This window comes from Lepisosteus platostomus, chromosome 4 (assembly GCF_059453375.1).
Source record: "Lepisosteus platostomus isolate fLepPlt1 chromosome 4, fLepPlt1.hap1, whole genome shotgun sequence".
NCBI classification, from domain to species: domain Eukaryota; kingdom Metazoa; phylum Chordata; class Actinopteri; order Semionotiformes; family Lepisosteidae; genus Lepisosteus; species Lepisosteus platostomus.
Genome location: NC_142614.1, coordinates 46,815,339 through 46,839,957, shown reverse-complemented (window position 1 = coordinate 46,839,957; position 24,619 = coordinate 46,815,339). Strand labels below are relative to the sequence as shown.

The 24,619-nt window shown below is 38.4% G+C and overlaps 1 protein-coding gene across 3 annotated transcripts in view; it reads right to left on the bottom strand.

The window, feature by feature from the left end:
* LOC148673263 (soluble lamin-associated protein of 75 kDa-like) overlaps positions 1-19,909 on the bottom strand; it is a 47,692-nt gene extending 27,783 nt beyond the window's left edge. For 2 of the 3 annotated variants that reach the window (XM_088629684.1, XM_088629686.1), the window contains exon 1: positions 1,847-1,988. The gene's annotated coding sequence lies outside the window, so the exon portion shown is untranslated. Of the gene's footprint in view, positions 1-1,846; positions 1,989-19,581 lie in introns of those variants that run through there. The other variant, XM_088629685.1, reaches the window with a different exon arrangement.
* Positions 19,910-24,619: the final 4,710 nt, after the last annotated feature.

Here is a 24,619-nt window from a genome sequence, read left to right as displayed (position 1 = left end):
TTACAGTATGCACCATATGATGTAGAGTTCCCATTAGGTTTATAATGATCCAAGCCAAACATTTGAAAAATCTTTATGGATAATAATATTGCTACTCAACTAAAGAAGTAAGAGCATAACATACCAATCATATAATTTTCTTATATATTAAGTCTTATGTGCTCAATCGTACTTCTTACTGAAACTCCTATGCAAGTTAATGCGCTCATTTTAGATTGCTACCATTCCAAAACAGTTCTTGTACAAACTTCAAGATTGCCAAGAAAACACTGCCAGTTCAAAAGCATTTATTTAGCATTTATTAAATCACAAGTCTCTAAAAAAAGCATTGTTGTTTTTGTAGATTTTGTGCCTTAGAGGAGACTAGCATCTCTCTGCAAATTTTGTGATCAAGCAACTTATCAGGTTGCAGATTCAGTCTATTATTCACTTGTGTAAAGAGAGTTTTTAATCTTTTCTGTTACATCACAGATTTTACACAAAGAAATTAAGTATATGCTGCCTACATCCCATTTTAATCAATTCATCTAAATTCATTTAAAATTCTTTACCACTTGTTCAGATGAATAAGTGTTCAGCAGCCTTGAAATACCTAATTCTTTCAATATATTTAACATATCTGTAAACAGAGAACACCAAGATGTGTGTATGTGCCTGTAAAAATAATATATATATATAGGCCTAATTAAAGCATGTAAATATTGTATTCTGAAAATACAGTTGCCAAAGATACTAGTCAGCTATACGGTATATCAGGAAGGCACAAGTTAACTAGGATGGAAGATTTCTACTAGAAATCTAAATTTATTCTAAGTTCTTAATGCTACAATACAAAATGACTGCCATTAGCTTTTGGCGTAAGGTTTAGATAGTACAGTTCTTTAATCAAAAAGGTTTTAAGAAGTTGCATAAAGTGTTTTTGTTAATATCACAATCAACAAAAACAGCAAATTAAAGTTAATTCATTGAAAAGGTTTACGTTCAAAGTTTCTGATTACTTTTCAGATACTGCATTGCAGTAGTAGTACTTGTAAATAAACTTTATAACTTTATAATAGTACTTTTTTTTACAGTATAAAAGCCTTATAAGAAATGTGAAGACTCATCCAGGTGAAAGGAACCCATTCACTAGACGTGGAGGAAGTTGCCTTAATTTTAATACGGGCAATTTACTGCACCCCAATATCTTCATTTATACCACAACCAATGGTACCAGTATAAACTGTGCTAAATATTACAAAAAGTTTATTTTAATGCATGATGTATATTTTTGATTGCCTCTGATGTTTTACACATAACACACCTCAACAGACATTACTCTCCACATCAACTGATTCTCGCTTAAAACTTTGCAGAACAGAATCAACAAACTAAAAACAAAATGCAAATTCGATTTTGATTTTCCGTTCCTTAGGTATCATGCTGCACCTGAGCAAAACGGATACATTTTCTTTTTACCAAAATATATTTGCTCGAGTGAAAAGCGGTCGGTTTCGGTTTTTCCATTTCGACTGGCTCACCTGACATTATCTGGCTTAATAGATTTCCATGCCTAGAAATTCCTACGCTTGCTCCTCTTACCACAAACACCCCGCTATCAAAACTAAATAAATAAATAGCACTTAAAATTGCAATCGCCGCAGTGTGGTATTAGACGTGTACGTGCATTCTCTGATGCAGGGTGGATTTAACCAGCAGTCTCTAATCCTACCCAACTGATGGTTTTCCAGACCCGTAGGGCCATGCTACAGTATTCACAATCGTTGATTAATTTACGCTTCATATTTAAACCCTTGAAAAAAAAATGCAATTTCGCTTTGAGGAGTTGAAGTAATCAATTCCTCACCTTTGCCTTGAGGTAGTGTCGTCTTTTCCTTTTCCGGGGATGTTTGTGTTATTATTGATAATTCCGTAAACCGCTGTGGATCGCAGTGCTTGCCTGATACTAGCCTGCGCTGTGTCTGACGCAAACTCACTGTGCTTTGCCCCGAGTTAAAGCAGCCAGCCTTGTAGACCGTGGACAATCCCCTTATGTAACTGCATTTTATCAAAACATTTAGGACAGGATTTTTTACTTATTTGCTTAAAACGTGAGCAATCAGACTATACTATCTTAGTATGCTACCAATAATCAAGAAAACTAAAGAAAATTGCATTACTTTAAACTACTGTATGGTGGAGCAAAATGCATTATAAAAATTACATTTTGATATTGTTTTCTAAAATTCAAATAGTGTATTGCTAGATTATGCATCTTTTCTTTTAGCAAAAGTATAAAAAACAAACATTTGCATTGCGAGGAAATGTTACGATTTAAATGTTATTATTAAATCTTACTTGAAAATTTCATCATGTGCATTACCTAAATAATACATATATCGACTCGCTAATCATTTATACGGCAAAACGTTAACATTACTTAACACAATTAGCACGTCACGCTTTGAAACAAAAACTACAGTACTTCAAAATATACATTTTTTAAATCTGAAAAGGGTCTTCGATTCCTTTTTTATTATCTGATAATGAAAATGGATATTTAACTATGAATATACATGTACAGATTAGATACTGTAAATTAATTTATCGCTATAATTAATGCAATCCAGGACCTTAATTCAAAACAATTACTTGTACAACTACTGGTGTAAAGTGTTATAACAAAAAATGTAGAATTGATCACGATACAATAAGTTACACAATAAGAAGAACAATGCAAGATACAACAAACACCGTACATATCGTACATATAGTACAGGCACGTAATCTATAGGTGTAACCTGATGCGCGTTTGTTCTGTTTACAGAGAGGCAAAAGAGTGAAAATCAGAAATCCAAATCCAGCAATTGAGTGCAGCCAATTAACCTACATGTACAGCACCAATATGTCTTTAGACTATGGGAGCACCCAGGGGAATCCCAACTAAACACAGGGAGAATATACAAACTCCACGCAGATAGTACCCCAAGAGTTGAACCCAGGACCCAGTGCTGCGAGGCAGCAATGCTACAGTAACTACTTTGGAGAAAATTCGGTTCTGAAATGAATGCCCTGTGACAACTGGTTCCACCACAAGGGACAGGGGAGGAGAAGGAGCCAACGAGGCATACTGGAGATGAAGACACGATTAGCTGGCCTGAAGAAGGGGAATGCAGAGGACAAGAATAAATAGTGAAAGAAATGGAGATAAGTAGGAACAGAGTGATTAAGTGAAGTGTTACACCAGGGCTGAGATTCCTTAAGTTGTCCAAGCAAGTAGGGGAGCAGTAGTGTTGAGTGGTGAGTCACTAGGGACTGGTCTAGCAGGTATGAGAGAAGGGGCTGAATCTATACTGTAGGTGTTGCTCAGTAGGATTGCGCAAAGGAACCCAAGCCCCAAAAAAGGGGGTGGTGTCAAGAGTCACTTTGGAGTTCAGAGGAGTTGAGGGAGAGAATCAGAGTGAATGGAGACACAGGTAAGCAGAGAAGCAAATGATTCTTCAGGAAAGTAATACATTATCAATTGCATCATATATAACAGGTATGATACAAGTGTATGAAATCAGGAGTGGGGGGACAAGAGTTTAAGTCAGGAGTGAGAGGACGAACAACAGATGAAATCAGGAGTGAGAGGATGAACAGATGAAATGTTCATGATGAAATCATAGGTTACAGGATGAAATCAGGAGTGGGAGGAACAAGATCTTAAACCAGGAATGGGTGGATGAACAAGAAATTAAATCAGGAGTGAGAGGATGAACAAGAGATGAAATCAGGAGTTAGACAATGAAAACAGGTGTGACAGGATGAACAAGTGATTTTGTCAGGAGTCAGAGGATGAAATCAGAATTGAGAGGATGAAGAAGAGATTATATCAAGAGTGTGAGGATGAAATCAGGAGTGAGGGGTTGGATAGGAGATGAAATCATGAGGTAGAGAATGAAAACAGGTGTGACAGGATGAACAAAGAGCTTTTATCAGGAGTGAGTGGATGTAGAAGAGATTATATCAGGAGTGAGAAAAAAGGCAGGGGGAAAAGAAGGCAGAGAGCTGAAGATGATTTACTGTAGAAAGGGATAGTTAAGTAGATATGGGTCACTTTGGAGCAGAAAATGGGGGAAATAATCTGGTAACAGAGAAGAAATTTGTGGGTTCTTAATAGAGGACTAAATAACAGACAGGAAGCAATACTGTAATACGGGGAGGAGGGAGAGAAGGGATCAGTAAGGAATTTCTATCATTTTTAATAATTCTGAGCAGAACAAATGCACTCCAGGCTAACTAGATTAAAGGGCATCCATAGATGAAGAGTAAGGAGCAAGAGAGGAGATACAAAGGGTAAAGGGCACAAGTGATAGATCACAGTCATCCCAAATTAAAGTAACAGAAGAAAAGAGGGTGTAATCGACAGAGCCTCAGATAGATCAGTTAGTAATACAGAGAGAAGATGGCTAAGGAGGTGCACAGAATGAGAGCCTTAATGGAGGTCACCATTCCAGTGTTGGAGAAGTAAATGTAGGAGTGACAAAATGAAAACGATTTTCATATACAACAAAGAGCTCTCACATTAGGTTATTTGAAAACCACTGATTTGCATTATAACAAAATGTAGTAATAGAGGTGATTCTTGACCTTCAAGGAGCTTTAATCTCTGCAGCACCTGAAAAACATTCACCTTACTGGCTCTCAGAAGCTTGAAAGGCATGTATAATAAGAACATTAGTTTAAATTTTAATTACTGCAGTATTTTTGCTAGCAATGAAAGTCTTATATCATCTTCCTCAGCAAGGACGTATCTGTAAAAGAGACAGTCAAAAACTTCCTCTCTACTGGAAATGGGAACTAACATATAATACTCTACACTAAATTCTCAAAGAAAGATTAGATTGTACATCACCTTGTCATTTTCTATCAGTAAAAAGATTAAAACCCTGCAGTCATTCTCAGTAGTATAATAGCTGAGTATTCAAGAAGGACCTTCATGGTTTTGTATTTTGTTGGCTGCAGTTGACCACAAGAAATGTTTCAGGTTTACACTCTACATATTAATTTTCACAACTGTAAGTGTTAATATCTCTTTTTTATCTTAAATATTTCTGTAGTTTAATGAAATATTTAAGTAAGATTCTAATGTAAAAAATGTATTTTACATAATAAATAAAAGTTTTTAATCTTCCAGGGTTTTGTTATGAATTTGTCTTCTCATTACAGTCTATTTTCTTCATAAGAAAGGTTACTAACGAGAGAAGGCCATTCAGCCCATCTGTTCAAACATTAGCTATTTTACTGACCATCCACAATAGCGCACTGCTCTTTGCATGCATTCGACCTATTATGTTTTATAATTGAGGTTTGTGCAAAATATTGTGAAAGCATCATTCTTCCACCAGAGAAATATCACTATACTATGTCCTATGTTATTGCTATCTGTAGTTCAAAAGTTGGTCAACACTTTCATCTCCTCTCAGATCACTGGGGTATCTAAACTCCACACTTTACAAACTTCAGTATGTCCATAATTCAGTGCAGCCAGAATCCTGATCAGGTCTAGTGAAGTGATCACATTTCCCCTAACGAGGCATCCTAGAACTGGCTTCTTATCAGGTTTCGAGTCAACTTCAAAATCCTCATGGTCACCTACTGTATGAGGCTCTACATGGCTTGACACTAGTACCTGTCTGGCTTGCTATAGTCCTACACACCACCTCGCAGGGCCTTCTCTTGCTTTGCTCCAAAGCTCTGGAATTTTATACCTAAAGGTGTCAGAGAGTCCCTTCTCTGAGCATTTTCAAATGAAGACTCAAACCCCTCTTTTAGAGGGGCGGCTGTGATTCAATTGTTTCTGTGTCTTTGCTTTCCTACTGAATTCCAAACCTTTGTTGAAATTGTGTAATTTTTCTGTCTCTTCCATGTGTGCTATTTTTCTCACTGTAGGTTTGTTTGACAAACTGCTTTTAAAGGCACTATATCAAATTAGTTTTTTATTACTATTATTATAATCTCCACATAGGACACATTGTATGCTTAAATTTACACAAAAACCCACAATTATCATTGTGGTAAACTACTTATTTTTAAATGAAGCTTTATTGAATAAACTGAACTGTCAATTCCTTGTGTAACAGGTTTGCCATTACGATGATACGATAGTTCTTTCTCCAGTACTTGGAGTGTCTGGAAGGTTTTACAGCACATCAGTCTGAAGGAACATCAGTTTTAGACTGCACGGTCCTCTTGCTGCCACATGATGGCGCACCCATCACCTTTTACAATTTTCATGCAATTTTGCAGCGAGTTTTGAAAAGGGAAAAGGTTTCAAACCAAAATGTAAAGTGCAGTTTACCCATATTTTATCTTTCCCTAAATTAAGAAAGTTTCCATTCATTTTATAGAAGGACGCAGATAATATAAGGGTGAACTGAACAGAACAGAAGTAGAAAGAAATGTTTGTCAAACTAGAGAGAACCTGTCAATGCACATATTTTATGAGGTCTGAAGTACAACCGTTTTACCCTCAAAACAACTGTGCCATTTTTAATTATAGCTAATTGTTTCATTGTTTATATTTGTTTTTTATTACCATCAAATATTTTTCATAATTATCATGTGAACAATAATCTACAGTTATAAAACCAGATATACACAAAAATGATCCCATTTTGCCATTCCACCCCTCCCCCCAGAAAATGCAGGGTGTATATACTGTATATATAATACATAACAACCAATACATCTGAAAAATATGCATATACAGTAAACAGTATATGTTCATATATTACTTCATATTTATATTTCTTAGTGGAAGTATGCTTTATATTTGAGTTACTTATTTTATATTTGTAAATTATTACAAATTAAATTAAACAAACATTAATTATCAATTATTATTTCACAAACATTATTTAATATCAATCCTTTTTTCCCATCTATCTTCAAAACATTTACTCTAATTCCTTCTTCAGAGTGTTACCCATTCCATGTAATATTTAATAAACTTCACTGATTGTTTCCCTCCATTGACTGATTTGAGGTGCTTGTGGTGTAACCCACAGTCTTGATATCTGCTCCATATTCTAAAAAGGTATTTATCTATTTCAGAAAACAATACCAGTGGGGTTGTCCAACAAGAAAGTTCTCTGAGCATTAATAGAGTTGACATTTCTAAATAGATTCCATAACTTTGATACTTTGATAGCTTCATCTCAGAATCCTTTCAAAATAGGGAGGCATAAAAATGGGTAGCTACAGTAGCTAATTGTTTCGAAAGTTTCAAATGGGTTAAAGGTTTGAAAACATTGCTTACAACCCAGAAGTTATTCTGGCTTAGTATCACGTAAGCCATATAATTACCTTTTTTCTTAGCAACTGAACAAGAAAGGTGCACCACCAAAACTGTGTATTGAATAGACTATACTGTATGCAGGCAGCCCATTCAAAGAAAGCCAGAATCTTAAACGTTTACAGTCTTCCACAGAGCAAAGATGGAACTTAGGAGAGTCATAGTCTTCTTCCAGCAGACTAAAGCAGCATGCAGGTAGACTGAATAACTGATTCTCAGTTTTGCTAATGGTTATTAACAACATTACAAAAACAACAACCTATAATGCCTGTTTAACAAATATTTTACATTCTTATAGCCTAACAGTACATTGGAGCTTAAATAAGAAACGTAATTAGCAACAGAAATATGTTATTTTGCCTCTCTCCCTTTCATGTGAACACATAAACAAATATTTTTTTGTCTTTCATCTTTGTGTTCAGCTCCGTTCTACAGGCAATATATAGGAACATAAGAAAGGTGTATCGACACAGCTGCGTGATTTGTCAGAACCCAAGAGCAAGATACCGGAGAATGGCGGAACACCTGAAGAGACCTGACCGATAGGGATGTGAGTGCTCCGGGACAGAGGGAGAATGAAAAATGAAAGGAGGCGGTTATGAAATACTTGATTACTGGTGGTGGGGCTTAATCGGCCCAGGCCAGTCAGTACTGGAAAAGAAAAAAAAAATGGGCAGGTTTGCCTGGGTTCTAGGAGAAGCCGGATGACTCCATCCCTGGCAAAATGAGGCTGCTAAATACAGCCCATTGGTCAGAAAAAGGGAATCTGGGGTACGGAAAGAAACCGAATGGCGAGCCCCCCTGAAAAGGGAACCAAACGGGCTTTGAAGGGCAGGCCTCAAGAGTGTCAGGGGTGCAAGTCGGCAAATTTGAGGTTCGACACGTTGCGTAAAGGACCACAACAGCGAAAAGAGTAAGTGTTGGCAGGTTTGGAGAGCAGGCTTGAAGCTGAGGCTTCCACACACAGCCCATTGTTCAGAAAAAGGGAGCCTCAGGTATTGGGAGAAACAGAATGGCATGCCTCTTAAAAAAGGGGACCCAGTGAGTTTGAAGGGTAGGCTTGAGACTGCAACTTGTCCTCAGAGTGAAACAAGGGCTGGGAGTGCAGGCTGATTCAGCAGAGAGTGTGAAAGCAGTACTGCCAGTGAGGAAAACCCGGGGTGAAATTAATAATGACGAAGCTCCGTCAAAAGTGGCACCTTGGCATTAAATAGAAAACAGGGAATTGACTAATGAATTGGATAATTACTAACTAAGGCAGATTGCAAAAAGTGGATCCAGTCAGAGCAGCCCTGGAAAACCATGAGCCCTCATGAAAATGCAATAGTTTCCCAGGGCAACTTCTAGCTGAATGACACTGCAGGACACCTGTCACGACAAAAGGTTACAAAATAGAGAGGGCTATGAGCCAATCTGGCTGTTTTTCACTAGATAACTAATCCAAGGATTTCATCCAGCTGTTTCTGGAAAGAGTGTCAGCTTCAATAACATAGCTGGGCAGCTTGTCGCAGCTCCCACAATGCTTTGTGTAAATAAATGCATCCTGTTCTCAGATTTACACTGAAAACAGGAAACCTCTCTCCTCCATAATTTCCATTAGCATCTTCTAGTTTATGTTTTAGTGCTGATTTTGAAGGTGTCCATAGGAGAGACAGTATTAATGAGGATTTTGAATATTTGAATCAGTCCCCTGTTTTAAAATGAATAGGGTTGTTTCTTTTTCATTGGGGTTTTACAAGTCTGGTATTGTACAAATTAAACAGAATTTCCATCTTTCCATTTTCTTCATGCTTTATCCAATACAGGGTCATGGTGGAGCCAGAGCCTATCCCACTCAAAAGGGAATACATCCTGGACGAGATGCCGTTCCATTTCTCACACACACAAGCATACAGACTCACACCAGGGCCAATTGTCCCAGAAGCCAATTAACCTACTAGTACATCTTTGGACTGTGGGAGGATACTGGGCCTCCTTGAGAACCCCCCCCAATATCGGTCCTTAAGCGTTTGTATTTGTAATTATAATTACCCTTAATTGTACATACAACAACATTAATTTATTTAGCTTCAATTTAATCCCTAAACCGGGCCTTTACTGCCTATACTGTACTTCCAGAGACTTTACATAATGTTTGAAGGGATATCATTCCAGGTGGAAATTGCCTCTGGAGGTCTGTGGCAGTGAAGAGTGTTCCTGTACAAATGCACATAAAAAAGCAAGCAAAATATCAAACATAGTAGTAGTTTGGAAAGGGGATAGCATCTAGAAAGTCCTTCCATCCTTTTCTACAATGTTGTGTGAGCTGCTGCAGGAATAATTTGGACCACTAGAGGGTAACATTGGCTTTTTTTCTTATTTCTGGAGGAGACATTTGTAAGGTGCACACTGTATTCAAGTTATGTAACTGGAATTTATATCACTTGAAAGCAGGGCATATTAAAGAAGAGGCCATTTGTAATTGCATTATTTTGCCACAAGCTGCTCTTTAATTGATAATTCTCTGAAACCTTCTTATAATTAAGGAACACTGCAGCATGGTACAGATTGAAGTCCTTGCAGGTCCTGGGCACTTCAGCTTCATATTCACTCTGGTGGATGTTTTTTATGGGTGTATCAAAATTATGTTGATTTTTTTTCCCATATCCATTTTATAACTGCTATATCCCATATGGGACCATGAGAGAGATGGAGTCTATCCCTACAAGCTTTGGGCACAAAGCAGGATAGACCCTAGATAGAATTTCAGTCCATCACAGGGCAGACACAGACACACTCACACCAGGGCCATTTTTCCAAGAAACCAATATAATCTACTGGCATGTCTTTGGATTGTGTCACGCCCAGTACACCTAGAGGGCGCTCTACTTCTCTCCTGTTCCTAGTTCCCTGTGATTATTCATGTCTTCTTGGTGTGTCTTGTTGTGTAGCCTATTTACTTCCTGCTTCTGCTCTGCTCCTTGCTCAGCATTGAGGTTCCGATGTCCTGAAACCCGCTTAGCACCAGGTCGCCCCACGTCCGCTACCTGAGGGCATAGGTTTCTATACGGCATTTCCTGAACAGCTGAGCCTCGGCTAACCCCCGTCTTGCCGCTACACATAGGGTCTTTTTCGCACTCCTGCCATTCCACAGTTTGTCCCTCCCGACATCCGTGACAGAATGCTGAGCCTACTGTAGACCCCGTCAGTGTTTTTTTTGTTTGTTTCCTGGCTTTTGGGTTTTTTACTTTACCCCTGGTTCTGGGCTTCTGTGCCCCCTGCCCTCCCTCTCTGTTGTGGGTTGTTTCTTTTACGTGTTGTTTGTTCCCCTGTTCCTTCAGGGTTTATATTTGTTACATGTTTTGTCTCTGTTCCGGGCTCCCACGCCCCCTGCTGCTGTCCCTGTCCCTGTTCCGGGCTCCCATGCCCCCTGCTGCTGTCTCTGTCTCTGTCCCGGGCTCCCATGCTGCTTCTGTGTTCTGGGCTCCCACGCCCTCTGGTCTTCCTGGCTCCGGGCTCCCACGCCCCCTGGTCTGGCTTCCATGCCCTTATGTGTTATTTGTTCCACTGTTCCGTCAGGGTTTATTTTTGTTGTTGTTGACTTTTTGCTTGTTCGGTCTGGTTTTATTTTTGTCTTGCTCCTCCTGAGGCCAGACCGCTGCCCCTCCCCCCCTCCTCTGCTCAATAAACATTTTTTACCCCGGAGGAGGGGGTAGCTCTCAGCCATGGACTCCCAGAGGTTTCCTTTCAGTTAAATGAGGTTTTTCCTCCCTCCAGTGCTGTGCAGCTCTTTTTTGGGCGTCAGGAGCCACCCTTAAAGGGGTGGAGTACTGTCACACCCAGTCCACCTAGAGGGCGCTCTATTTCTCTCATGTTTCTAGTTCCCTGTGATTATTCATGTATTTCTTGTGTGTCTTGTTGTGTAGCCTATTTACTTCCTGCTTCTGCTCTGCTCCTTGCTCAGCATTGAGGTTCTGATGCCCTGAAACCCGCCTAGCACCAGGTCGCCCCACGTCCGCTACCTGAGGGCAGCTGAACAGCTGAGCCCGGGCAAACCCCCTTCTCGCCGCTACACATAGGGTCTTTTTCGCTCTCCTGCCATTCCATGGTTCGTCCCTTCCGACATCCATGCGAAAACATTTTTTTGTGAAAACCGGAGCACCTAGAGGAAACCCACAGGGAGGACATACAAACTCCATGTAAATAGCACCCCAGGCCTGGAACTTAACAGCACCACTGTGCCGTGCTGCCTCTGTACAAAATGTGAAAGAAGTCATTTAAAAGCATATAGAATAGTAAGTGTATAAAGTCACATTAGAAAATATATTTATTTATGCAGCCATTAATAATTTTGATATGTGTTTAACTCTACTGTGATTAGCAGTAGTTACACACTGTTAACCAAAACCTCATGTACTCCTTCACTTTAAGCTGTTCCAGCTTTGGAAATCTTTTACATATTGTGACCTCATTTTGCTACAAGGGGGTTTCCCCGGGGAAACACATTGTGTGTTTTGTTGTAACTCCTGTCTTTCCTTTCAATGCGTGTAGGTGTGAAAACAGTGAAAAGCAGCCCAGAGCAGTTTCTCATAAACTTCAGACCCAAAGACAGAGAACTGACTAAGACAGAAAAGGAATATTATTACACTCACAAAGCCCAAAAGGAAAGATGGCAATATAATGGAGAAGCGATTAAGAAACAAAAGACATGTTTGGATTTGTATCTCAGATGATATTATCAGGCTACACAATTACCTACAAAGGCCATGTCTAGCATACTATACAATTCTGGATACTGTGTCGCACAATAAAACACTTAGATATCGTATGAAAGTAAAAAAAAGGTCTAGAAGGCTCAGCTTTCAAGCCTTGATTTGATTTAACCAAGTTCTACAAAATACTGTATCAAACAAAGCAGATCTTTTTAAATGTGACTTCCTACAAAAACAGATAAACAACAAAACATATAATTTTATCAAATGCAAGAGTCAAATGTAGCATTAGAAGTATGGTGGGTTTAGGAGGCAGGGAAAACAAGCAAAGTGTTGTTCATTGTGTTTATACACAGGATGTCGAATTCCAGACAGCACCGTGGTGCAGTGGATGGCATTGCTGCCTCACAGCACTAGGGCTCTGGACCTGGTGTGTTATCTGGGAGGAGTTTGTATTTTCTCCCCATACAGCATGTTGTGGACATGCTGGTAGGTTAATTGTTTTCTTGGAAAATTGGCCCCAGTGTGAGGTTGTGGATCTCTGTTTTTGTGCCTATGTGCCCTGCGATGGAGTGGAGTCCTTTCCAGGTGTATCCTGTCTCGAGCCCATTGCTTGCCAGGATAGGCTCTGGTCCCCCAGTGACCCTGTATTGGACAAATTGAATCCTAGCAGGCAGAGGCACACAGTATGTCATGTCATTTCATGTAGCTCCACATGAAGTCCCTGTACCAAAGAAGCAGCACATTATATCACAGGTGCACAGCTGTTTCCTTAGGACTGGATGAATATTGAACGTCTCCAGTTAAGAAACAAACTAGCTGAGAAAAAAAGAGGAAAGAAGAAAGAGAGGACTGGGAGCAGAATAGAAACTAGAACGACCAACCACCTCGCAGCTACAACTGTAAACAACAGCTGAGTACTAACGCTCAGTGGGCGTGCGGGAAGCTCCATGATTTCTTCACACTCCCTCTTCTATAGAACAAAATTGTTTTACAAAACAGTATCAGCAAAAACTGTTGTTGCCTGCCACCTCTGTCTCCTAATTTTTTGCCACAGAGTTAGTGAAGTGGAATATCTCCGAACTGCCAATCCTCCCACCCTTCTGGAAGCACTGTGTCTCCCTGTAGTATAACCCATGTTTATGAGACATGTTGGCACAGTGTTTCACAGGCCAATGTGTACAGATCCTGGCACATGGTGGGATAGGTTCTTAGAGGGTGAGTCATTAAAATACTGTACATAGACCAGACAGAAGATACAGCTGTACCTCATGGTATTTTTAGACTCTTAGCTACCTGAACTGCAGTTCGAAACAAAATTTTAATTGTCATTTTCCTAAACAATGACTTTTAAAAACCAGCGGGTCATTCAGAAAATCTGAGAGATGGTTTATGAGCACAGTAAAAAGCTTAGCTGAAATTGTGTGTCTGTATCCCATATTCTGTGAGTTACACAATTAATTACCAGCAGATGGCAATATGTACCCCATTCCATCTCTACAATCATAAAAGTTACTTTCCTTTGCAAGAAGGAAAGTTCTGTTTACACTCATGAGTAAATTCATTCATGCTGACATTATTGGAGTTTTGTCTTTGCTCACTACTGGACTTGAATTGTTTTTTTCAAAACACTGCAGTTGTCCCCGAACTCCTTGAAACCTTTAACATTGTAGCTTAGACTCTGTTAACACAAAGATCCATTACTGTGTACTAGTTTCTGTAGGAGTTTGCTTTTCTCCTCTCTCATGTTGGCAGTGTGTCCCAACTGCGGTATAAAGATAGCGGTTGAAAGTCAAACTGCAGATAAAAAACAAAGATCTAAATCAGAGCCAGAACTAGAAAAAAAGAGCATTTAGAAACACAGCTGAAAGAAAACTTTCAAAATTTTTAATTAAGTACGATCTAATTTTTATGTCAAAAAGAATAAACATCATAACTGTTTATAATGACAATTTATAATGTCATGAAGACAGAAAGAGCCTACACCAAACCCCTTTTGTATTAAAGTGTATTACAGTCACACAGGATGAGTATGCTGATTTGCTTTAGACCAATGCATGTTCTGAGGGACAATATTCTTTCATTGCCTAAAAAAGAGTGAATTAGCCCAGTGGGCTCCTTGTAACCTTTTTTTGATATGTAAAATACACTGTACGTCTCATAGTGCTCGTGAAACTATACAATCCAACACCTAGAGAGATGTAATATTTCTAATTTTTAATTGACAAACACAAAACATTCACATCAAGTGTATAAAGTGAATATAGATATTAAGTTTTATCTGACCTGGAAGCTCTCTCATTTTCTTATAAAGTAGAATCAGATAAACAGGAATAAACAAATGTCTTGCAAGTTGCCAAATTGCTTACAAAACCTTCCTAAAGCATTAGGTCCGCACTCATGTACTCAATTTTGGGCCTAAAATAATTATTTCAGATACTGTAGGCCTTTTTATTATGTAACCCAAACATCTTTGGTCATATTATCAATTAGATCATTAATTATTTGGCTTGGTCGTCTTGGCCCCATGAAATGAGAGTTATGGAAAAAGCACACCAGGGTAAAAGGTCACAGCAAATATGGAATTTGCATCACGTCAGCTCCTTTGCCCTCAGCATTTACACTGCTCAAACTCAATGCTAAATACACTTATACAAACAGCACATGGTTAGTTATATGAGCCAAAGGGTTTAATTATTAATTGAAAATGTACCTCACTGAGTTGATTAATTAATGAGCCTAGAATGCAATATTCTTTAATTACCTTATCCTGTCATTAGAGAGACAATGAAAGAAAATGGAGGAAATAACACTCCAAACTGATAGTATTGTGCACTGTGCTGTGAAGATAGGACCTACATGTTTCCTGGGAGCTATCTTTAAAATCTTTAGAATTCTTTAAAATTCAAGCTATAATTCAAATTACCAATCATAGATTAGAATCATATCAAAAGCAGATGATTTTGGTTCTTCACATTTGGAGCACCACCATTGACTTTTTTCAGTGGCTTAGAACAAAATAAGCATAGGCAAATTAAATAAGTTGTTCTTATTAAAAGGTAAATTATATGGACACAGGAATTTACATCTTGGTTGTAAAGTGATGCTTCCCTTTCTTCCTTGTTTTGCTGTATTTCACTCTGCTTTTACAGTGTATGTCCAAACTAACATTTCTAAAGAGTGTCTGGTTTTTATTTTATTTAAAAGGTTTTTTAAAAGCACTGTTTTGATTTGGCCAGAAACTGTGAACAGTCTATATCCATCACAAATTAACAGCATATTTCGCCAATGCTACTATTTTAACTGGTTATTTCTAGTTACAATTTTAAACAGTTTCTTTCTATTTCAGATCGTTTTTATTTCTCAAGGATTTATATTACATAAACATACTGTTACTGAGTAATCTGCATAAACTCCAATATGCAGCTGGTACCAAGGTAATAGTCTCATACCTTATGTATTTCATTATTGGAAATGGAGTGCAGGTGTCATTTAGCAGCATAGGGGAACTGCCAAACAGGGTGAAGCAGGCATGTGTTATAGGAATTGGTGCTGATTCAGCCCTGGAAACTGTTGTTTTGCTCCCAACATTTGGAGACCATAAAATCTGGAGGATGTTGCAGAAATCTTGTTTCTAAAGGCAACCATTCCATTTCTACCCATTTATTTTGACAATTATTTCAAATTAGGACAATTTCAATTAATCTTGAATTCTCAAGAAAGGTTGTTGATCAGAACTATGTCTTTTCATGTCAGGTTGATTAGCGACCCTGGGATGGCTCCACCATTCAGCTATCACTGCCAACGTGACTTTCTTCTATCACCACCGATTGCACAAATGTATTTTGTGTTTTGCTATCCAACTGGAAAATGTTCATCATCTTTAGGTGGGAGTCAGAGGGCCCTTTGTAAAGTTTTGTATCACCCTCTGTAAGAAAAGCTGCAAATTTTAGAGTCAGCTCATTGTTGGCCTGGTGTTTCTCATATCTACTGTAAATAACTTTGGCAATACACAGTAGCTTTGTGTATAATGATCTCCATTTAGTTTTCTTGTGGTTCTAAGGTTTTCTCTCAAAGCCCAGAGACATACTGGTAGCCTAATTGGCTTCTTTTAAAAATTGGCCATAGTGTTATTGTGTGTATTTGTGTTTGTCTGAGTGTGTGTTGCAATGGACAGACATCCTATCCAGGGTGTATCCTGCCTTGCGCCCATACAGTAGCTTACCAGGTTAGACTGGAAACGTGAACAACCGTGTCTTGATAAGGCAGTTAGAAAATGGGTTCTTGTTTGTTTATGTTTGCAGTGGCAGGACATAAAAGGCCGTATTAAAATGAGGAACTTGTTATACACAAGTTTTTTATAATGAGTTCCTTTCAACTCATTCTAAGGCAGGCATATGCTTTATGTTACATATGCAGGTACAGTAGGATGAAATTTGATTTTGGGATTGTGTGTCACTCACAATAAGCACAGGACATGTTTATTATATACATCCTTATGTTTTACCCTTGCAGGAGATAAAGTCACCCATCAAACGGAAATACATAGCATGTTTTAATGTGTGTATAAAATAGACATCACACACCCTGTTATCCTAACCTTTTAAGGTTCCAAAGCCTAGTAAACAATTTAATTTAAATGATGCAGTATTTCACTACTGATTCTAAGCATACCATATAGGACACTCAAGAGGAAAATGGAAAAATGTTAAAATTATAAGAACAGTTACAAATGAGTTATGTGTTTCAAGGACAATACACACCTCATTTCCATGTATACTCATGATTCTATGTCTGTATTTTCATCTTTCTTTTATATTTCATGGGAAATAAAAACACCCAAGCATTAAAAGTATTTTAAAATGTTTAATGACTGTAGGACCTCCCTGCAGAGTGAGGAGTGACCAAGGGGGAGCTGCACTGGTGGAGATGGGGTGGAGGAGGGACTCATATGAGTAATGTGAAGGAGACAAGGCTGATATACCATGCTTATAGGACAAATATCAGGAATTATTCAAGGTTAGGGCAGCTGAGGTGAAATTAAGCTTGGCTGCTGTCATCCCTCCTGAATATTCATTAAACCCCCACGTAATAGCGACAGTATATTATATAGTAATTGGAGCAGGTGTATTTATCAATAACCAATCTAAAACATTGCATAATGTTTAATATAACTTCCCTAAATTCAGAATTCTTGTGGTATTTTTATTGATTGAACAAAGGACTGTCAGATAAAAATAAAACCTGTTGCAGTCTGTTGCCTAAGCAACAGCCAAGTTCCTCTTCTGCTCCACTTCCACTTATTTGGACTATCTGTTTGTGCTCTTCCATGCTTACTGTACTTTAACTGTGAATGAAATGCAAGTCAACTCAGAGGGAACTGGAATGATACCTTTGAAGTGTCATCAGTGAAAGAGTTAGCTAACTTAATGACTCTCCGTAATCAGGGAAAATATCTTGTAAGAAGAAAATCAGAAGCGGTTTTGGTTGCTCATTATATTTGTCAAATTTCACATCAATTGATGAGGCAGTTGCTAAGACAGAGGCACTTTGAGGTGTGAGAAAACAATGGTGGTCATGCAGCCTTCTGCCTACACAGCAACAGAAGTGAATCAGAGATGATTAATCGGTTTCTAAATAGCAGCAGTTAAGTCTTGTGGGCTGTGTATTGACAACAAATGTGAGAAAAATGAGAGAACAGAGAACATGACTGGACAGCTACACGCCTTCCTGGTTTTAAAAAGAATCCAATTTTCATATGTATTCCTAAATTTAATACTTTTTGAACTAGAATTATACCTGTAAGGTTGAGATTACAGAATACTAATTCGATAGTCAAATAATGTCTAAGCCGTAACTAATGCCAAGGGTTAGTAAATTAGGTATATTTTTTGTATTATTGTAAAGAGTTGTAAAGAGTTTCCTTTGAAATAAAAAGGGTGGTATAGTTAGTTGATTAAGCCCGCCAAAACACATTATAACATAATGTGCGGTATATCTATAAAATACTGTACCTTCTAAAGTCAACTTTCTTCCTAGATCTTGATTGTTTTGTATTACCCAACCAAAAGTCTGTGTGAATTACATAATCAAACTCAAAGCCAAGATGTCTGCGTTGGGCTCTTAGTAATTTAATCACGCAATTAGGCAGGAGCCTCTAATTGATGACCTTCAATTAATATGTACATCACAGAGCAGCCAGGTTGTGTTAGTGAAAGGTAAGCTGGCAGCTTGAGAAAAAACAGTCACTTCCTGCCAGAGCTTCTGAAAACAGCAGCGTTAGGAAAAAACACCTTTCAAATGTGGTCAGTTAAGAGCTGAAGAGCTCAGTAACGTCTAGAGCTGAATTCACTACAGTAGGAATAACAACATCCAAGAATTAAGCAGATTGAAAGGTTTATGTAGTTTTTAGTCACAATACATTTGGCTTTAAGAGATGATTTCCTGGCCAGAGGACGTGCGGGCTAGGACACCCATACAGAACAAGGAGTGACCAAGAGGCAGCTGTACAGGTGGAGATGGGGTTGGGGTGGGTTGAAGACATATGCAATGAAGTGAAGGGGATTAGGTATGCTATTTATAATGTTGTAAGTAAGGAAATTACACCAGGAATGATGATGAATTACCGACAGCTGAGGCTGATTGAACTTGGCCTTCACTTCTAAAAGTCCAGTATAAATCTCATTAAAGCACATAGAACCCACTAGTTTGTGAGACGAGTTTCTGCTCCATGGAAAATTTGTCTTTAATTAATGAAAGATCATTTGCCAAATTATACAAAACTACTCTGTTTTAGGTGAATTCACAAGATTGTAATTGTTGATTTTCAAAACCTTGTTCTTGCACATGCATTGCCACAACGAGGCGAGCTCTGTAAATGGAATAAAAATAAAACTAATGTTGTCTTCGACATCCGCTGAAAGCTCCATTTTGGTGTTCTATTTGTCAGTAATATCTCACCTTTGAAAAATGATCTTGAATAGACTGGTTTGGGAGAACATCACTGGAGTGTCATCACCACACTGTGGCAAAGCGGAGGAGCGTGTGCAGCTGTAGTGGCTGCAGGTCACGCCTCCCCTCCCCTACCTGCCCTGCAGCACTTACTAAGGAGGCATAGTACTCGTAGTCATTCTATATCAGGTACTTCTATTTAAGCCCTGTTCAGGTTCTCCTCAGCAAGCTTGGAATTGCGTTTACGGTCCTTGCCCTGCACTAGCGATGTTTTCCCTGCTTTCCTTCCTGTTACCAGTCTGCCTGTTTCCCATTTTCTCCTCTTTCCCTGCTTGAAAGTACATTCCTGATGCCTATATGTACCCTAACCCACCCGGACTCCATCTGGGGAAGCTGTCTTTCACTGTGGAGAGCTGTGGTGGCTGCCTGCTGCCAGTGCACACATTTCTGTTCCATGCTGAAAAGAGAAGAAAGAAAGCACAACGTTTCAACTGTGTTCTTCAGGTGTGAGAGACCTGGCTCCCGGGCTGAAATGTTGTGTTTTCTTTCTTCTCTTTTCAAGATGGAATAAACTTATTACTTGTTCCTTTGCAGCCTACGCATGCTGACGCAGCTACCCACCTGAACAAACTTCTGTTCTCCTGGCACTCACGTCCCCCTGTGGCCGTAAGGTGTTCCTTCTTTTTTTGTGCCCACATTGCACTGTGTTTTCCCCACAGTGGGCGTGACACTTTCCCCCTTTGGTGTGTGCACTGGAGCTGGGGTCTGCTGCTGTGCTGGGCTGGCTGACCTTGATGGTCGTTCCTTTCCTCTCCAGCCCTGTTTCCAGCCTGCACTCCAGCCTGCTAGCTCACTGCCCAGGCATGCCCCCTCTGGATGCTGCTTCAGTCTGCCAACCTCTTTCTGCCCGTCCAATGTCCTGTCCTGCCTCTGGGACTCTGCACTGGATTGGGTCTCAGTAGGAGCGGTCCTCGGTCACGTTTCTGGCCTGCCTTCCCAATCCACCCTGACATCGAGCGCTTGGCTTAGTCTCTGGTTAATAGCACGCGCTCTGCTCAGCCCAGTACTTGGCGTGCCTCCCAGAGGACCAACTCGTCCAGCTCCTGCCATTGTCTTTGTAAAGCAGAGGACCTTCTGGAGTTCGTAGACCGCTACCCCTGGATTGTGGAGCCCTTGCTCTTCGGTCCAGAACACCACCTGACCCATCCCAGCCATCCTGGTGGGCAGTGCAGAGTAATATATTGGAATGCAAGGTGAAGAGTTGATAAGATCAGTTGAAAAAGCATGTTTTAAGTTAACAAGAAACCTGCTATTGGTGGTGAAAAAATCCCTTTCCGTGTACAGTTCAGAAGGAAAAAACAAACCTGTCTCATACTGCAACAGATCGTATTATTATATACAGTAGTGTGGTGACAATGCAGTGGACTTTCTGTTTTCTGAAAACTAACTGAAAGGTTCAGGGACTTTCCTGCACAGCTGCATGCTGAAGAGCATAGTGTGTTATGAGCATGATTTCCTGATACTTTAAACCACAAAACAGTGTGAGGTTTCTGATACATGTTGGAAAGAATTGCAGTATATTTAGACTACCTAGGGTGTTTTTCAATGTTTAATTAATGAAAGGTTTTATCACCTGTATTCTCTAGTCACTCAAATAGAACAGGACAGACAGAGCCAGGAAAAATACTTTGAAGGGTTAAGGTTCTCAACTCAAACCAAAAATGTGTCATATTGAACACATTAAAGTCGGGATGATGATTGTTTCTAAATTACTAGAACTTAAACTAGTGAAAATAATAGATAGGATAAGGCATTTTATTGTTACTTACTAGCAGCAGAAGTTATAGCTGGAGATTTTCAAACTAATTTTTAAAAGCTATTTCCAAAACTATCTTTATATTTTACTTGGGTGTTCAGTAGGTTTTAGCGAACAGGAGAAGTTTAATTGAGGTTAACCACACACTTGATATACAGTATGCTGATTCACACATAATATCTTAGAAACGTGAATCAATTCTGGGTTTCTCTAGACCTAACATGTTACATTTACATTTTATTAACTAGCATATTTGTTATGCAAATCCACCAGGAGGGTTAACTAATTTGTTTTCTGTTTTAAAAGGAAAACAAAAATAACCATGATCAAGACTGCAGATAAAATAAAAGAAAAAAGAAATAGCTGCCTTTGTCAAAATGAAGACAAAGTTAGAAATTGTATTACAACGTGCTTAACTATTAAATACTTCCTGTGATCAAGAAGTGGTAAGAAACTTCTTTTTTGTTAACATCAGGGAAGCATACAAAGTTTTACTGCCAGGGCAGTGTTCCATGCTTCACAAATTGCAAATCATCTCTCATTTAAATGGGGGGTGAGACTGTGAAAAAGTTGCAGTAACAGTGCCCCTTGCTCATTTTTTCAATGTTTATTTAATCCAAAACAAAAACAGGGTGACGTTATGATGTGATGCCCAGTCTTTACAAACATGTAAGCAATCTTCAATACTCCATCCTTTGCTTTGTTGATGTCACCTCTGTTATGGGAAAAGTTTCAGCAGAAGAGCACGAGACAGCCTTGTGCAGATTCAGCTTTTCTGAACTCAATGTACACAGCAACACAGCATTGGAACCTGAGAGGGTTTTCTAAGTCCTTTATAGAGCATAGCTTCATACACTATAGTACATGAAGGAGGTTGGTTTGTTTCAAATTCAGGCCTCTTTTCTTAAAATCCTTTTTAGGAGCCAACCAATTACTATAGCTCTTGTAAACTCAGTTCCAATTTCACTTCAACAGACATTGAGGTTATCTAAGACAGGCAAACGTAAGATAACATATTCCAATTCCAGTAAATATTCTCACACATTTCACAAGTGCAAGTGCAGTTAAGCGCTAACTCTATAACCTTGGATATGTACTGATATTTGTCCCACTTCATCTCACTTCCAACCCTCCATGCTATCTGAAGTAGCAAATTTGTCTAGAACTAGCTCACTATTAAGCAACTGAACCTCATGAACTTTGATGTTTCTTATTTTGATATCCAAACTTTAATATAATGTCCTGCCTAGACAATGGTTGAAATAATCAAACAGGTCAAAGAAACCACTGTATAACTCACTTATTGCCAAAATCAAAGATGACTTGAGACACTGGTCTCTGATTTTGTTAGCCTTACATTCAAGAATTTAAACCATAAAAATGAATATTGTACCAAGATTATTATATCTAGTTACCTTTTGAGATTCCCCCACAAAATAATTTATTGAAAGGGATAAGCAAATTGTTCATTTCATTTGGAAACCAAGAATAAGATATGCAACACTACATCTAAATAAAGATAAGAGAGATATGGTCATCTCCACTCTTAAAGAGTACTATTATGTGCCAGGGCTGAAGCTTCTGGTCAGCTGGAATGATGATAAAGTGACAACCAAATGGACATACAAACAAATTTTAAAAATACTCCAGTCTGTTTTTGGTGATTGGGCCAGGCCTCAATATAATCAGTTGTATTCTCTTAATACATTATAAATGTGGTTCAATACTGCTAAAAAAATTAAGGAAAAAATATAAACAGATCAGGGTATTGACATGGTTTGCATGATACAGCATTTATGCCGGGTGTGCTTGACGACAGATTTAAATAAAATCTCACAAAAGAATGACCTCATTCTGCACAATAATGGAAAAGATAAATGTACCATGTTTTCAGGCCCTGAAAGATACATATGGGTTGGCAAACCAATATTTTTTTCTGATACCTTCAGTTTCGTCAAGAAACTCTGAAAGAGATCAAGAAACATGATTCAATTGTTGAACTACAATAAATCAAATTATATAGATTATTATCCAGGCTTACAATAAGAGTATTTGTAAAACAGTATCAACACTGTGCCAAGATACTGTATAATGAGCTTTAGAAAACACACAACAGACTATATTACTTAAAAATGGGAAAGAGCACAGAACATTTTCAACACAATTGAAGAATGGGAGATTATGTGTAAAACATAATGCACTTTCACAAATTCAAAAAGATGGCATGAGTTTTGGTGGAAAAACCTAACCTTAGCTTTTTTATAACCCCCAAAATAAAATTGTCTCAGCTTGGTTTGCCAGAACCATGTTAGAGAGATTGTGGTAAATGGGAATTAGGTTATTCAAATATATACATTACAGTATTGGCACTGTCTGAGAATTCAATCATGTTGGGAAGAAGTGTGGATCTTTCCTCTGCTCTTCTTTCTCCCTAGCACTACCCCCCCGTCAAGTTGGAAAAAAATGTTTATTTGTAGACCGTGTACTCATTCATATTCATCATTCTTAATGTTTTGTGATGACTGGCAACTTTATTTTTGATCATTTTTGTATGAACAAAATACAAGTAATTAAAAAGAAATGATCAAACAGATCATAAAAACTAAATACGCTGAATTTGGTAGACCATGAATATTTCTGCCTTTTCTATTTTTTTTAACTAGCTTATTGGTACTACTACTATCATTTGTTATTGATAATATCATATTCTGCAATTCAGAATGAGGCAACAAAAAACCTCCAGTGACATAAAGTGACCCCATGACATTGTAAACAAGCAAGCATGTGAATATATCTCTTTTAATCCCATAGAAATATTTCTCTTGAATTCAAGACAGTTTTGCCGACAAAAACAATTAACTTGTTCACTCTGCACCCAGCTCACGTTGGCGTATTTCTGTGGTGAAATGTCTGCTGCACAACCTGTACTTATTCGCTTGTACATCACATTACATCAGTCACTACAGTGGCTAGCGAGCAGGAAGGGCCGCATCATGTCACAATTTGCACAAACTCTTGCTCTTGCCCATGGCAAAGACCAGGGTTTTTTGACAACATGGCAACTTACATTATTTTCACAAAGTTCAAGATTTTGTGCTTAATTCGGTATTTGTAAAATTTAGTGATACATTCAACTAATTTATTTTGTTACCAAAATTTAATAATGGGTCTGAGAAATTGGGACTCAAGTTTCTCTTTAACTACTCAACAAATAGTGAAATGATACCACAGGGGGAAACAATTAAGCTAAAAACACACATACACATACAGTAAGAACAGTTTGAGAGTATGTGGATGGGAAACTGTGAAAGTACTGTTACAGAGTTTCCTTAAACAGGAACAGGAAACCTCACCTTCTCACCCACACTTAAGCAATGAAAAATAAATGACTATTTAAGAATACACTTAGCATAATACAGAAATTATTTAATCTTGGAAAACATTGCAGGGTTTTTGTATTTCCATGCAGTGACTGCACAACACCTCTGTTAAAAAGGAATATAATTTTTTATTTATGGTGTCTCACACATCTGGCCAAAGTTGATTGGATTTTTTTACATGATGATAACTCAGATCATACTGTATACTGTAACTGTAACTAAGCAGTTAGTTGGCAGTGAAGTCCATAGCAATCTTCTCATTAAATAGGAAAATTAAAATAGTTGTTTTGACTCAAATACAGCAGCATGTAAATGTTTGAAGGGACTTATAAGCACAGCACAGTCATTCCTATCACAGGTGTCCCTGTTTTAAAATGTAATGTGAACTTCTGTTAAATACAGATTTGATGGGATTTGAACAGGACTGTTCACAATGAGTTAGTCCAAAACCTGTCTGCAGTAG